Source organism: Somniosus microcephalus, unplaced genomic scaffold (genome assembly GCF_052327205.1).
Source record: "Somniosus microcephalus isolate GS21.2 unplaced genomic scaffold, FLI_Smic_1.0 unresolved_chr5, whole genome shotgun sequence".
In the NCBI taxonomy this organism is placed as follows: domain Eukaryota; kingdom Metazoa; phylum Chordata; class Chondrichthyes; order Squaliformes; family Somniosidae; genus Somniosus; species Somniosus microcephalus.
The window spans coordinates 9,538,555-9,553,999 of NW_028225183.1; positions in this window are offsets into that span (position 1 = coordinate 9,538,555).

A 15,445-nucleotide genomic window follows, 5' to 3' on the forward strand; every position below is an offset into this window, starting at 1 on the left:
CACCACTGCCACTTCTTTAAGGCAGGTCCGCTCTCAGGCCACTCTTTATCCTCTCACCGCTGCCATTGCTTTAATACAGGTCTGCTCTCGGGCTGCTCTTTAACCTCTTGCCACTGCCGCTGCTTTAATTCAGACCAGCTCCTAGGCTGCTCTTTATCCTCTCGCTGATGCCGTTGCTTTTATTCAGCTCTGCTCTCGGGCCGCTCTTTATCCTTTCACCTCTGTCACTGCTTTAATACAGGACCGCTCTCAGGCCACTCTTTATCCTCTCGAAACTGCGCTGCTTTAGTTCAGATCCGCTCCTGGGCTGTTCTTTATCCTCTGCTGTTACCGTTGCTTTTATTCAGCTCCGCTCTCGGGCCGGTCTTTATCCTCTTGCCGCTGCCGATGCTTTAATTCAGGGCTGATTTCCGTCCGCACTTTAACCTTTCGCAGCTGCCGCTTTTTTTCAGCTCCGCTCTCGGGCAGCAATTTATTCTCTCGCCGCTGCTGCTGCTTTAATTCAGGTCAGCTCTCGGGCCGATATTTAACCTCTCGCCGCTGCCACTGCTTTAATTCATGCCCACACTCGGGCCGCATTTTATCCTCTCACCACAGTCGCTGCTTTAATTCAGGTCCACTCTTGGGCCGCTCTTTAACCTCTCGCCCCTGCCGCTGCTTTAATTCAGGTCCACACTCAGGCCGCTCTTTATCCTCTCGCTACAGTCGCTGCTTTAATTCAGGACTGCGCTCGAGCAGCTCTTTTTTCTCTCGCCACTGCCGCTGCGTTAATTCGGGTCTGCTCTCGGACCGCTCTTTATCTTCTCGCTGATGCTTAAATTCAGGACCGCTCTCGGGCTGCTCTTTATCCCCTCGCCGCTGTCGCTGCTTTAATTCAGGTCTGCTCTCGGGTTGCTTTTTATCGTCTCGCCGCTGCCGCTTCTTTAATTCAGGTCCACTCTCGGGCCGCTCTTTTTCCTCTCGACGCTGCTGCTGCTTTAATTCAGCACCGCACTCGGCCCGCTCTTTATCCTCTCGCTGATGCTTACATTCAGGACCGCTCTCGGGCCACTCTTTATCCTCTCGCTGATGCCGCTGCTTTTATTCAGCTCTGCTCTCGGGCCACTCTTTATCCTCTCGCCGCTGTCGCTGCTTTAATTCAGAACTTCTCTCGGGTTGCTCTTTATCATCTCGCCGCTGCCGCTGCTTTGATTCAGGTCCGCTCTCGGGCCACTTTTTATAGTCTCGCCGCTGCAGCTGCTTTAATTCAGGTCCATTCTCCACCGCTAAATTTTGTGTCGCACCTTCATTAAATCAGGTCTGCTCCATGGCCGGTTTTTAACCTCTCACCGCTGCTTTAATTCAGGTCCGCTCTCGGGCCACTTTTTATAGTCTCACCGCTGCAGCTGCTTTAATTCAGGACTACACTCCATCCACACTTTATCCTCTCACCGCTGCCGCTGCTTTAATTCAGGACTACTCTCCATCCACACTTTATCCTCTCACCGCTGCCGCTGCTTTAATTCAGGTCCGCTCTTCGGCCGCTCTTTAACCTCTCGCCGCTGCCGCTGCATTAATTCAGGTCAGCGCTCGGGCCGCTCATTATACTTTCGCCACTGTCGCTGTTTCATTCACGTCCACTCTCGGGCCGCTCTTTATCCCTCTGCTGCTGCTGCTGCTTTAACTCAGGTACACTCCAGGGCCGCTCTTTATCATCTCGCCCCTGTCGCTGCTTTTATTCAGTAACGCTCAAGGACCGCTTTTTATCCTCTCGCCGCTGCCACTCCTTTATTTCAAGTCCACTCTCGGGCCGATCTTAATCCTCTGGCCGCTGCCACTGCTTTACAAAAGGTACGCACCAGGGCCAGTATTTTTGTCCTGCCACAGCCGCTGCGTTAATTCGGGTCCGCTCTCGGACCATTCTTTATCTTCTCGCCGCAGCTTTAATTCAGAACCGCTCTCAGGCTGCTCTTTATCATCTAGCCAATGCTTTAATACAAGGTCCGCTCTATTGCCGCTCTTTATCCTCTCGCCGCTGCTGCTGCTTTATTGCAGGTCCGCTCTTGGGCCGTTCTTTATCCTCTATCCACTGCTGCTGCTTTAATTTGGCTCTGCTCCCAGGCCGCTATTAACCTCTCGCTGCTGCTTTAACTCAGGTCTGCTCTCGGGCCGCTATTTATCCTCTCACCTCTGCCGCTGCTTTAATTCAGGTCCGCACTCAGGGCGCTCATTATCCTTTCACCACTGCCGCTGCTTTAATTCAGGACTGCTCTCACGCAGCTGTTATCCTCTCACCGCTGTCAATGCTTTAATTCAGATCCCCACTCATGCCGCTTTTTATCCTCTCGCTGCTGTCACTGCTTTAATTCAGCTCTGCCACGGGCCGGTCTTTATCCTCTCGGTGCTGCCGCTGCTTTAATTCAGCTCCACTCTCGTGCGGCTCTTTATCCTTTCACCACTGCCAGTGCTTTAAGTCAGGTCCGCTCTTAGGCGACTCATTATCCTCTCGCCGCTGCCACTGATTTAATACAGGTCTGCTCTCGGGCTGCTCTTTAACCTCTCACCACATGCCGCTGCTTTAATTCAGGTAAACTCTTGGGCGACTCTTTAGCCTCTCGCTGCTGCTGCTGCTTTATTTTATGTCTGCTCTCGGTCTGCTCTTTATCCTCTTGCCGCTGCTGTAATTCAGGACTTCATTCCGTCTGCACTGTATCCTGTCGCCGCTGCCGCTGCTTTAATTCAGCTCCACTCTCGGGCCGGACTTTATCCTCTCGCTGCTGCCGATGCTTTAACTAATGCCCACTCTCGTGCCGCACTTTATCCACTCGCCGCTGCTTTAATTCAGGTTGGCCTTCGGGTCGCAACTTATCCTCTATCCGCTGCCACTGCTTTAATTCAGGTCCGATCTCGGGCCACTCTTTATCCTCTTGCCGCTGATATAATTCAGCTCCACTCTCGGGCCACACTTATTCCTCTCTGCCGCTGCTGCTGCTTTAATTCAGGTCTGCTCTCGACCGCTATTTTTTGTCTCGCCGCTGCATTAATTCAGTTCCGCCCCAGGGCCGCTCCTTGTCCACTAGCCGCTGCTTAAATTCAGGTCCGCTCTCCGTCCGGACTTTATCCTCTCTCTGCTGCCGCTGCTTTAATTCAGGTCAACTCTCGGGCTGCTCTTTATCCTCTCGCCGCTGCTGCTGCTTTAATTCAGGTCTGCTCTCGGGCCGCTATTTATCCTCTCGACCCTGCCACTGCTTCTTTTCAGGTACACTCCCGGGCTGCACTTTATCCTCTCACCAATGCTGCTACTTTAATTCATGTGCACTCCCGGACCGCTCGCTCTTTCTCCTCTATCTGCTGCTGCTGCTTTAATTCAGCTCCGCTCTCGGGCCGCTCTTTATCCTCTCGCCACTGCCACTGCTTTAACTCAGGTCCACTCTCCAGCCACTCTTTCTCCTCTCGCCGTTGGCGCTGCTTTAATTCAGGTCTGCACTCGGGCCGCTCTTTATCCTCTTGCCGCTGCCCCTGCTTTAATTCAGGTACGCTCCAGGGCCGCTCTTTATCCTCTCGCCGCTGCTGCTGCTTTAATTCAGGTCTGCACTCGAGCCGCTCTTTATCCTCTCGCCGCTGCCGCTGCTTTAATTCAGGTACGCTCCAGGGCCGCTATTTATCCTCTCGCCGCTGCTGCTGCTTTAATTCAGGTACGCTCCAGGGCCGTTTTTTATCCTCTCGCCGCTGCTGCTGCTTAAACTCAGGTCCACTCTCAGGCCGCTATTTTTCCTCTCGACCCTGCCGCTGCTTCTATTCAGGTCCGCTCTCAGGCTGCACTTTATCCTCTCGCCAACGCTGCTGCTTTAATTCATGTGCACTCTCGGGTCGCACTTTATTCTCTATCCACTGCTGGTGCTTTAATTCAGCTCCGCTCTCGGGCTCCGCTTTATCCTGTGGCAACTGCTGCTGCTTTAATTCAGGGCCGTTCTCGGTCCGCACTTTATTCTCTCGCCGCTGCCGCTGCTTTAATTGAGGTCCGCTCTCCAGCCACTCTTTATCCTCTCGCCGATGCCGCTGCTTTAATTCAGGTCTGCTCTCAGGCCGCTCTTTATCCTCTCGCCCCTGCCGCTGCTTTAATTCAGGTATGCTCTCAGGCCACTCTTTGTCCTCTCACCACTGCCACTGATTTTATTTAGGTCCGCTCTTGGGCCGTTCAATATCCTTTCGCCAATGTCACTGCTTTAATACATGACCGCTCTCCATCTGCACTTTGTACTCTCTCCGCAGCCTCTTCTTTTATTCAGGGCCGCTCTCGGGCCGCTCTTTATCCTCTCGCTGCTGCTTTAATTCAGGACGGCTCTCGGGCCGCTCTTTATCCTATCGCCACTGCTTTAATTCAGGACTGCTCTCGGGCCACTGTTTATCCTCTCACCACTGCCGCTGCATTAATTCAGGACTGCTCTCGTGCAGCTGTTATCCTCTCGCTGCTGTCAATGGTTTAATTCAGGACTGCTCTCGGGCCGCTCTTCATCCTATTGCAGCTGCCGCTGCTGTAATTCAGGACTGCATTCCATCCGCACTTTATCCTGTCGCCGCTGCCGCTGCTTTAATTCGGATCAGCTCTCGAGCCGCACGTTATCCTCTCGCCGCAGCTGCTGCTTTAATTCAGCTCCACTCTCGGGCCGGACTTTATCCTCTCGCTGCTGCCGATGCTTTAACTAATGTCCACTCTCGTGCCGCACTTTATCCACTCGCCGCTGCTTTAATTCAGATTGGCCCTCGGGTCGCAACTTATCCTCTATCCGCTGCCACTGCTTTAATTCAGCTCCACTCTCGGGCCGCTCTTTATCCTCTCGCCCCTGCCGCTGCTTTAATTCAGGTACGCTCTCAGGCCACTCTTTGTCCTCTCGCCACTGCCACTGATTTTATTTAGGTCCGCTCTCGGGCCATTCAATATCCTTTCGCCAATGTCACTGCTTTAATACATGACCGCTCTCCATCTGCACTTTGTACTCTCTCCGCAGCCTCTTCTTTTATTCATGGCCGCTCTCGGGCCGCTCTTTATCCTCTCGCTGCTGCTTTAATTCAGGACGGCTCTCGGGCCGCTCTTTATCCTATCGCCGCTGCTTTAATTCAGGACTGCTCTCGGGTCGCTGTTTATCCTCTCACCACTGCCGCTGCATTAATTCAGGACTGCTCTCGTGCAGCTGTTATCCTCTCGCTGCTGTCAATGGTTTAATTCAGGACTGCTCTCGGGCCGCTCTTCATCCTATTGCAGCTGCCGCTGCTGTAATTCAGGACTGCATTCCGTCCGCACTTTATCCTGTCGCCGCTGCCGCTGCTTTAATTCGGATCAGCTCTCGAGCCGCACGTTATCCTCTCGCCGCAGCTGCTGCTTTAATTCAGCTCCACTCTCGGGCCGGACTTTCTCCTCTCGCTGCTGCCGATGCTTTAACTAATGTCCACTCTCGTGCCGCACTTTATCCACTCGCCGCTGCTTTAATTCAGGTTGGCCCTCGGGTCGCAACTTATCCTCTATCCGCTGCCACTGCTTTAATTCAGCTCCACTCTCGGGCCGCTCTTTATCCTCTCACCACTGCCACTGCTTTAAGTCAGGTCGGCTCTCGTGCCACTCTTTATCCTCTCGCCGCTGCCATTGCTTTAATACAGGTCTGCTCTCGGGCTTCTCTTTAACCTCTCACCACTGCCGCTGCTTTTATTCAGACCCGCTCCTGGGCTGCTCTTTATCCTCTCGCTGATGCCGCTGCTTTTATTCAGCTCTGCTCTCGGGCCACTCTTTATCCTTTCACCACTGTCGCTGCTTTAATACAGGACCGCTCTCAGGCTGCTCTTTATCCTCTCGCCACTGCCGCTGCTTTAGTTCAGATCCGCTCCTGGGCTGCTCTTTATCCTCTAGCTGTTGCCGTTGCTTTTACTCAGCTCTGCTCTCGGGCCGCTCTATATCCTCTTGCCGCTGCCGATGCTTTAATTCAGGACTGATTTCCGTCCGCACTTTATCCTTTCGCCGCTGCCTCTTTTTTTCTGCTCTGCTCTCGGGCAGCAATTTATCCTCTCGCCGCTGCTGCTGCTTTAATTCAGGTCAGCTCTTGGGCCGCTTTTTATCCTCTCACTGCTGCCAGTGCTTTAATTCAGGTCCGCTCTCGGGCTCCTCTTTATGCACTCCCCACTGCCACTGATATAATTTAGGTTTGCTCCAGGGCCGCTCTTTATTCTCTCCCCCATGCCGCTGCTTTAATTCAGCTCCACTCTCGGGCCGCTCTTTATCCCCTCGCTGCTGTCGCTGCTTTAATTCAGGGCCGCTCTCGGTCCGTATATTAAACTCTCGCCGCAGCCGCTGCTTTAATTAATGTCCGCTCTCGGGCCGCTCTTTATCCCCTCGCTGCTGCTGCTGCTTTAATTCAGGACTGCACTCGGGTTGCTCTTTATCGTCTCGCCGCTGCCGCTCCTTTAATTCAGGTCCGCTCTCGGGCCGCTCTTTTTCCTCTCGACTCTGCTGCTGCTTTAATTCAGCTCTGCACTCGGCCCGCTCTTTATCCTCTCGCTGATGCTTAAATTCAGGTCCGCTCTCGGCCCGTTCTTTATCCTCTCGCTGCTGCTTTAATTCAGCTCCTCCCTCAGGCCGCTTTTTATCCTCTCGCTGCTGCCGCTGCTTTAATTCAGGTCCACTCTCGACCGCTAAATTTTGTGTCGCTCCTTCAGGAAATCAGGTATCCTCCATGGCCGCTTTTTATCCTCTCGCCGCTGCTTTAATTCAGGTCCGCTCTCGGGCCACTTTTTATAGTCTCGTCTCTGCCGCTGCTTTAATTCAGGACTACACTCCATCCGCAATTTATCCTCTCACCGCTGCCGATGCTTTAATTCAGGTCCGCTCTTCAGCCGCTCTTTATCCTCTCGCTGCTGCCGCTGCATTAATTCAGGTCAGCTCTCGGGCCGCTCATTATCCTTTCGCCACTGTCGCTGTTTTATTCACGTCCACTCTCGGGCAGCTCTTTATCCCCCCACTGCTGCCGCTGCTTTAATTCAGGTACACTCCAGGGCCGCTCTTTATCATCTCGCCAACGTCGCTGCTTTTATTCAGGTACACTCCAGGGCCGCTTTTTAACCTCTCGCCGCTGCCACTGCTTTATTTCAAGTCCACTCTCTGGCCGATCTTAATCTCCTGGCCGCTGCCACTGCTTTAATTCAGGTACGCAACAGGGCCACTATTTTTGTCCCGCCACAGCCGCTGCATTAATTCGCGGCCGCTCTCGGACCGCTCGTTATCTTCTCGCCACTGCTTTAATTCAGAACCGCTCTCGGGCTGCTCTTTATCCTCTTGCCAATGCTTTAATACCAGGTCCGCTCTATTACCACTCTTTATCCTCTCGCCGCTGCTGCTGCTTTATTGCAGGTCCACTCTTGGGCCGCTCTTTATCCTCTATCCGCTGCTGCTGCTTTAATTTGGGTCCACTCTCAGGCCGCTATTTAACTCTCGCTGCTGCTTTAATTCAGGTCTGCTCTCGGGCCGCTATTTATCCTCTCGCCCCTGCTGCTGCTTTAATTCAGGTCCGCTCTCAGGACGCTCATTATCCTTTCACCACTGCTGCTGATTTCAATCAGGAATGCTCTCGTGCAGCTGTTATCCTCTCACCGCTGTCAATGCTTTGATTTAGGTCCACTCATGCCGCTTTTTATCCTCTCGCCGCTGCCACTGCTTTAATTGAGCTCCGCCATGTGCCGGTCTTTATCCTCTCGCTGCTGCTGCTGCTTTAATTCAGGTCCACTCTCGGGCTGCTCTTTATCCTTTTGCTGCTGCCTCTGCTTTTATTCAGCTCCGCTCTCGGGCCGCTCTTTATCCTCTCGGTGCTGCCGCTGGTTTAATTCAGGTCCACTTTCCTCCCCCCCTGCAACTGCTTTAATTCAAGTCCGCTCTCGGGCCACTCTTTATCCTCTTGCCGCTGCTGCTGCTGTAATTCAGGACTGCATTCGTCCGCACTTTATCCTGTCGCCACTGCCGCTGCTTTAATTCGGATCAGCTCTCGAGCCGCACTTTTCCTCTCGCCACTGCCGCTGCTTTAATTCAGGTCTGCACTCGGGCTCCTCTTTATCCTCTATCCGCTGCTGCTACTTTAATTCAGGTACGCTCTTGGGCCGCTCTTCATCCTCTCGCTACTGCCGCTGCTTTAATTCAGGTCCACACTTGGGCAACTCTTTATCCTCTCGCCACAATCGCTGCTTTAATTCAGGTCTGCACTCGGGCTCCTCTTTATCCTCTATCCGCTGCCGCTACTTTAATTCAGGTACACTCTCGGGCCGCTCTTCATCCTCTCGCCACTGCCGCTGCTTTAATTCAGGTCCACACTTGGGCAACTCTTTATCCTCTCGCCACAATCGCTGCTTTAATTCAGGACTGCTCTCGGGCCACTCTTTATCCTCTCGCTGATGCCACTGTTTTAATTCATGTCCGCTCTCAGGCTGCTCTTTATCCTCTCGCCCTGCTGCTGATTTAGGCTAGGTTCGCTCCAGTGCCGCTCTTTGATCTCTCACCCATGCCGCTGCTTTAATTCAGGACCATTCTCGGGCCGCTCTTTTTCATCTCGCCGGAGCTGCTACTTTAGTTCAGGTCCGCCCTCGACCTCTATTTTTTGACTCGAACCTTCTTTAATTCAGGTCTGCTCCATGGCCGCTTTTTATCCTCTCACCGCTGATTTAATTCAGGTCCGCTCTCAGGCCACTCTTTATCCGCTCGCCGCTGCCGCTGCTTTAATTCAGGACTGCTCTCCATGCGCACTTTATCCTCTCGCCGCTGCCGCTGCTTTAATTCAGGTCCGCTCTCGGCCCGCTTTTTATACTCTCGCCACTTCTTTAATTCAGGTCCGCTCTCGGGCTGCTCTTTATCCTCTCGCCTCTGATGCTGCTATAATTCAGGTCCACTCTCGGGCCGCACTTTATCCTCTCGCTGCTGCCGCTGCTTTAAATCAGGTACACTCCAGGGCCGCTCTTTATCCTCTCGCCCCTGCCGCTGCTTTAATTCAGGTCCGCTCTCGGGCCGCTACTTTTTCTCTCACCACTGCAACTGCATTAATTCGGGTCCAATCTCGGACCACTCTTTATATTCTCCCTGCTGCATTAATTCAGGTCCGCTTTGGGCCGCTCTTTATCGTCTTGCCGCTGCTTTAATTCAGGTCTGCTCTCGGGCCGCTCTTCTTCCTCTCCCCCCTGCCACTGCTTTAATTCAGGTCCGCTCTCAGGCCACAACTTACCCTCCATCCACTGCCCCTGCCTTAATTTAGGTCCCCACTCCTGCCGCTTTTTATCCTCTCGCTGTGGCTGCTGCTTTAGTTCAGGTCCGCTCTCGGGCTGCTATTTATACTTTCGCCACTGCCGTTACTTTAGGTCCGCTACAGGGCTAACATAGAAACATAGAAGATAGGAGCAGGAGGAGGCCATTCGGCCCTTCGAGCCTGCTCCGCCATTCATTGAGATCATGGCTGATCATTCAAATTCAGTACCCTGTCCCTGCCTTCTCTCCATATCCCTTGATCCCTTTAGCATTAAGAAATATATCCAACTCTCTCTTGAATATATTTAATGAACTGGCCTCCACCGCCCTCTGTGGCAGAGAATTCCACAGGGTCACCACTCTCTGGGTGAAGAAATTCCTCCTCATTTCAGTCCTAAATGTCCTATCCCTTAACCTTAGAATATGACCCCTGGTTCTGCACTCCCCGACCATCGGGACCATCCTTCCAGCCTCTAGTCTGTCCAGGTCCGACAGAATTTTATAGGTTTCGATGAGATCTCCTCTCAATCTTCTAAACTCCAGTGAGTATAAGGCCAATCGACACAATCTCTCCTCATACGTCATTCCTGACATCCCAGGTATCAGCCTGGTGAATCTTCGCTGCACTTCTTCCATGGCAGGAACGTCCTTCCTCAGATAAGGCGACCAAAACTGCACTCAATACTCAAGGTTCGGTGTCACCAAGGCCCTGTACAACTGTAGCAAGACATCCTTGTTCCTGTACTCGAGCCCTCTTGCTACGAAGGCCAACATACCATATGCCTTCTTAACCGCCTGCTGCACCTGCATGCTTACCTTCAGCGACTGGTGCACATGAACACCCAGGTCTCTTTGCACTTCCCCTTCTCCCAATCTATTGCCATTCAAATAATAATGTGCCTTCCTGTTTTTGCCACCAAAGTGGATAACCTCACATTTATCCACATTATAGTACATTTGCCATGTTTCTGCCCAATCACCTACCCTGTCCAAAGCGTACTGGAGTTTCATGACATCCTCCTCGCAGCATACCATCCCACCCAGCTTTGTGTCGTCTGCAAATTTGGAGATATTACATCCAATTCCCTCCTCCAGATCATTAATATATATTGTGAGCAGCTGGGGTCCTAGGGCCGATCCTTGTGGTACCCCACTAGTCACTGCCTGCCACTAGGAAAATGACCTGTTTATTCCAAATCTTTGCTTTCTGTCCGCCAACCAGTTCTCTATCCAAGTCAATACCTTGCCCCCAATCCCATGTGCCTTAATTTTGCACGCTAATCTCTTAGGCGGGACATTATCGAAAACCTTCTGAAAGTCCAAATACACCACATCCACTGGTTCTCCCTTATCTATTTTACCAGTTACATCCTCAAATAGTTCCAGTAGTTTAGTCAAGCATGATTTACCTTTGTAAATCCATGTTGACTTTGTCCGATCCTGACACTGCTTTCCAAGTGCTCTGCTATTACATCTTTTATGATGGACTCTAGCACTTTCACCACTACTGATGTCAGGCTTACCGGTCTATAATTCCCCACTTTTTCTCTGCCACCTTTTTTAAGTAGTGGGGTAACATTAGCTACCCTCCAATCCATGAGTACTGTTCCAGAGCCTATCGAGTTCTGGAAGATGACCAGCAATGCATCTATTATTTCTAGGGCCACTTCCTTAAGTACCCTGTGATGTACATTATCAGGCCCTGGGGATTTATCGTCCTTCAGTCCCATCAATTTTCCTAACACCATTTCCCTACAAATATTGATTTCTTTCAGTTCCACACTTTCATCAGGCCCCATGTTCCCTGGCATCTCTGGGAGGTTATTTGTGTCCTCCTTTGTGAAGACAGAACCAAAGTATGTATTTAGTTGCTCTGCCTTTTCTTTGTTTCCCATTATAAATTCCCCCGATTCTGACTGCAAGGGACCTACGCTTGACTTAACCAATCTTTTTCTCTTCACATATCTATAAAAGCTTTTACGGTCAGTATTTATGTTCCCTGAAAGCTTACACTCATATGCTATTTTCCCTTTCTTAATTAATCCCTTTGTACTCCTTTGTTGAATACTGAACTGCTCCCAATCCTCAGGATTATTGCTTTTTCTGGCCAATTTGTATGTCCTCTCCTTGGATCTTATGCTATCCCTAATTTCCCTTGTTACCCACGGTTGAGTCACCTTTTTGTTTTATTTTTATGCCAAACTGGGATGAACAACTTCTGCAGTTCATCCATTCGGTCTTTGAATGTTTGCCATTGCCTATCCACCGTCACCCCTTGGAGTGCCATTCCCCCATCAATCTTCAGACCATCGTAGTTTCCTTTATTTAAATTGAGGACCCTTGTTTCTGAGGCAACTACTTCATTCTCCATCTTAATGAAGAATTTGATCATATTATGATTGCTCCGACCCAAGTGGCCTCGTTGAACATGATCGCTAATTAATCCTTTCTCGAAACATAATACCCAGTCTAAGATGGCCTTATCTCTGGTTGGTTCCTCGACATATTGGTCAAGGAAACCATCCTGTAAACATTCCAGGAATTCCTCCTCCACGGTATTGTTACCAATTTGGTTAGCCCAATCTATATGTAGATTAAAGTCACCCATGATGACTGCTGTGCCTTTATTGCACGCTTCATTAATTTTCCTTTTAATCCCATCCCCAACCGCCGCCTTACTGTTTGGAGGTCTATATACCACTCCCACAAATGTTTTTTTCCCCTTAGTATTTCTCAATTCTCTCCATACAGATTCCACATCATCAGAGCTAATATACTTCATTACAATTGTGTTAATCCCTTTTTTATCCAGTAATGCTACCCCACCTCCCTTTCCTTTTTGCCTATCTTTCCTGTATATCGAATACCCCTGGATGTTGAGTTCCCAGTCTTCACAGAAGAATCACAGAAACCCCACAGTGCAGATAGAGGCCATTTCGGCCCATCGAGCCTGCACCGACACATATCCCACCCAATTCCCCGCAAACCCTACACCAACACATATCCCACCCTATCCCCGTAACCCCACGTATTTAATCCCCCTAACACTAAGGGTCAATTTATCATAGCCAATCAACCTAACCCGCACATCAACCTTGAGCCACGTTTCCATAATCCCAACCAATTCATATTTGTTTACCTCTATTTGCGCAGCCAATTCATCCACCTTATCACAAATGCTCCTCGTATTAAGACACAATGCCTTCAGCCTTGTTTTTATAAAGTTTTTAGACCTATTAGAATTATTATTTACTGTGGCCATGTTTGATTTAAACCGTTGATTTCTCTGACTGCCACTTTTGTTTTTCTCCTTCCTATCTTTTGCTTTTATCCTTGTTTCCCTTTCCTCTCTCTCCCTGCTCAGGTTACCAACCCCCTTCCATTTTAGATTAAACCCTCCCCCACAGCAATAGCAAACAAACCCCCTAGGACATCGGTTCCAGCCCTGCCCAGGTGCAGACCGTCCGGTTTGAACTAGTTCCACCTGCCCCGGAACCGGTTCCAATGTCCCAGGAACTTGAATCCCTCCCCCTGGCATCATTCCTCTAGCCACATATTCATCTGAAGTTTCCTTCTATTTCTACTCTGACGAGTACGTGGCACTGGTAGCAATCCTGAGATTACTACCTTTGAGGTCCTGTTTTTTAATTTACCTCCTAACTCCCTATATTCCGCTTTTAGCACCTCATCCCGCTTTTTACCTACATCGTTGGTGCCTATATGCACCACGACAACTGGCTGTTCACCCTCCCCTTCCAAGATGTTCTGCAGCTGCTCGGAGACATCCTCGACCCTTGCACCAGGGAGGTAACACACCATCCTGGAGTCTCGTTTGCGGCCGCAGAAGCGCCTATCTATTCCCCTTGCAAGTGAATCACCTATTACTATATCTCTACCACTCCTTTTCCTCCCATTCTGTGCTGCAGAGCCACCCCTGGAGCCAGGAAGTTGGCTGCTGCTGCCTTCCTCTGGAAAGCCATCCCCCCAACAGTACTCAAAGTGGTGTGTCTGTTGGAGAGGGGGATGGCCACAGGGGACGTCTGCACTACCTGCCTGTGCCTAGTACTCTGCCTGTTGGTCACCTGTTCCCTTTCTTCCTGTCCAAACTCTACCTTTGGTGTGTCCAACTCACTAAATGTGCTATTCACGATGTCCCGATCATCTTGAATGCTCCAGTATGCATCCAATCGCAGCTCCAGTGCCGCAATGCGGTCTGTCAGTAGCTGCAGCTGGGTGCACTTCCTGCACATGTAGTTGTCAGGGACACAGGAAGTTTCACTGAGTTCCCACATATCGCAGGAGGAGCAGATCACGGGGCCAGGCTGTCCTGACATGATTTACCCATTAATTCATTAAGTTTAAATTAAATCAATCAATCCCACTAATTACAGTACAGTTAAATAGTTTTACCAACAGTCCCCGCTACACCAGAGAGACCTTAGAAACTATAAACCAGAATTAAAGTTTAAAATAGAGAGAAATATACACCAGCCAATCACTTACCTGCTTCCTGCTGACGTCACACTTTGATTACATTTTACCTCTCTCCCCTGCTGCTGAATTGGTATGCCTCGCTGCTGCCGCCACTTTTAAGCTCTGCCGATGCTGCTCTCTCCCAGGCCCAGCTCAAGGCTCTGTGGTCGGGCCTCGCTGCTGCCGACGCTTTTAAGCTCTGCCGATATTGCTCCCTCGCAGGTCCAGACCCAGTCTCTGTGATCGGGCCTCGCTGCTGCCGCCGCTTTTAAGCTCTGCCGATGCTGCTCTCTCCCAGGTCCAGGTCCAGGCTCTGTGGTCGGGCCTCGCTGCTGCCACCGCTTTTAAGCTCTGCCGATGAAGCTCTCTCCCAGGTCCACGTGCAGGCTCTGTGGACGGGCTTCACTGCTGCTGCCGCTTTTAAGCTCTGCCGATGCTGCTCTCTCCCAGGTCCAGGTCCAGGCTCTGTGGTCATGCCTCGCTGCTGCCGCCGCTTTTAAGCTCTGCCAATGCTGCTCTCTCCCAGGTCCAGGTCCAGGTTCTGTGGTCGGGCCTCGCTGCTGCCGCCGCTTTTAAGTTCTGCCGATGCTGCTCTCTCCCAGGTCCAGGTCCAGGCCCTGTGGTCGGGCCTCGCTGCTGGCACCGCTTTTAAGCTCTGCCGATGCTGCTCTCTCCCAGGTCCAGGTCCAAGCTCTGTGGTCGGGTCTCGCTGCTGCCGCCGCTTTTAAGCTCTGCCGATGATGCTCTCTCCCAGGTCCAGGTACATGCTCTGTAGTCGGGGCTCGCTGCTACGGCCGCTTTAAAGCTCTGCCGATGCTGCGCTCTCCCAAGTCCAGGTCCAAACTGAATTAGTTTGAGGGGCTGTATTAATTTGGGGTCTGTATTAGTTTGAAGGGCTGTGTTAGTATGAAGGGCTGTATTATTTCGAGTTGCTGTATTTGTTTGAGGTTCTATTATTTTGAGATGCTGTATTAGTTTGAGAGGTTATTTCACTTTGAGAGGCTGTATTACTTTGAGGTGTTGTATTAGATTGAGGGTAAGTATTATTTTGAGGGGCTGTATTAATTTGAGAGTCTGTATTAGTTTGAGGGAATGTATTAGTTTGAGGGACTGTATTAGTTTGAGGGACTGTATTAGCTTGAGGGACTGTATTAGTTTGAGTTGCTGTAGTTGTTTGAGGGGCTGTGTTAGTTTGAGGAGCTGTGTTAGTTTGCTTTGAAATGTTTGTTTGAGGAGCCGCATTAGTTTGAGGGACTGTATTAGGTTGAGAGGCTGCTATAGTTTCATGGCCTGAATTAGCTTCATTGAAACGTAGAACATAGCAGCAGGAGTAGGCCATACGGAAATCTAGCCGACTCTGCCATTCTATGCGATCATGGCTGATCATCCAATTTCAGTTCCCGGTCCCTGCTTTCTCCCCATAACCCTTGATCCCTTTATCCTTAAGAAATATATCCAACTATTTCTGAATATATTTAATGAATTGGCCTCTACTGCCTTGTGTGGTAGAGAATTCCACAGGTTCACCACGCGCAGGGTGAAGAAATTCCTCCTCATTGCTGTCCAAAAAGGCCTACCGCGTATCCTTAGACAATGACCATTGTTTATGGAGTTCCCGACCATCGGGAACATCATCACTGCATCTAGTCTGTCGGTCCTGCCAGTATTATATAAGTTTCAGGAACTGTATTACTTTGAAGGACTGTATTAATTTGAGGGGCTGTA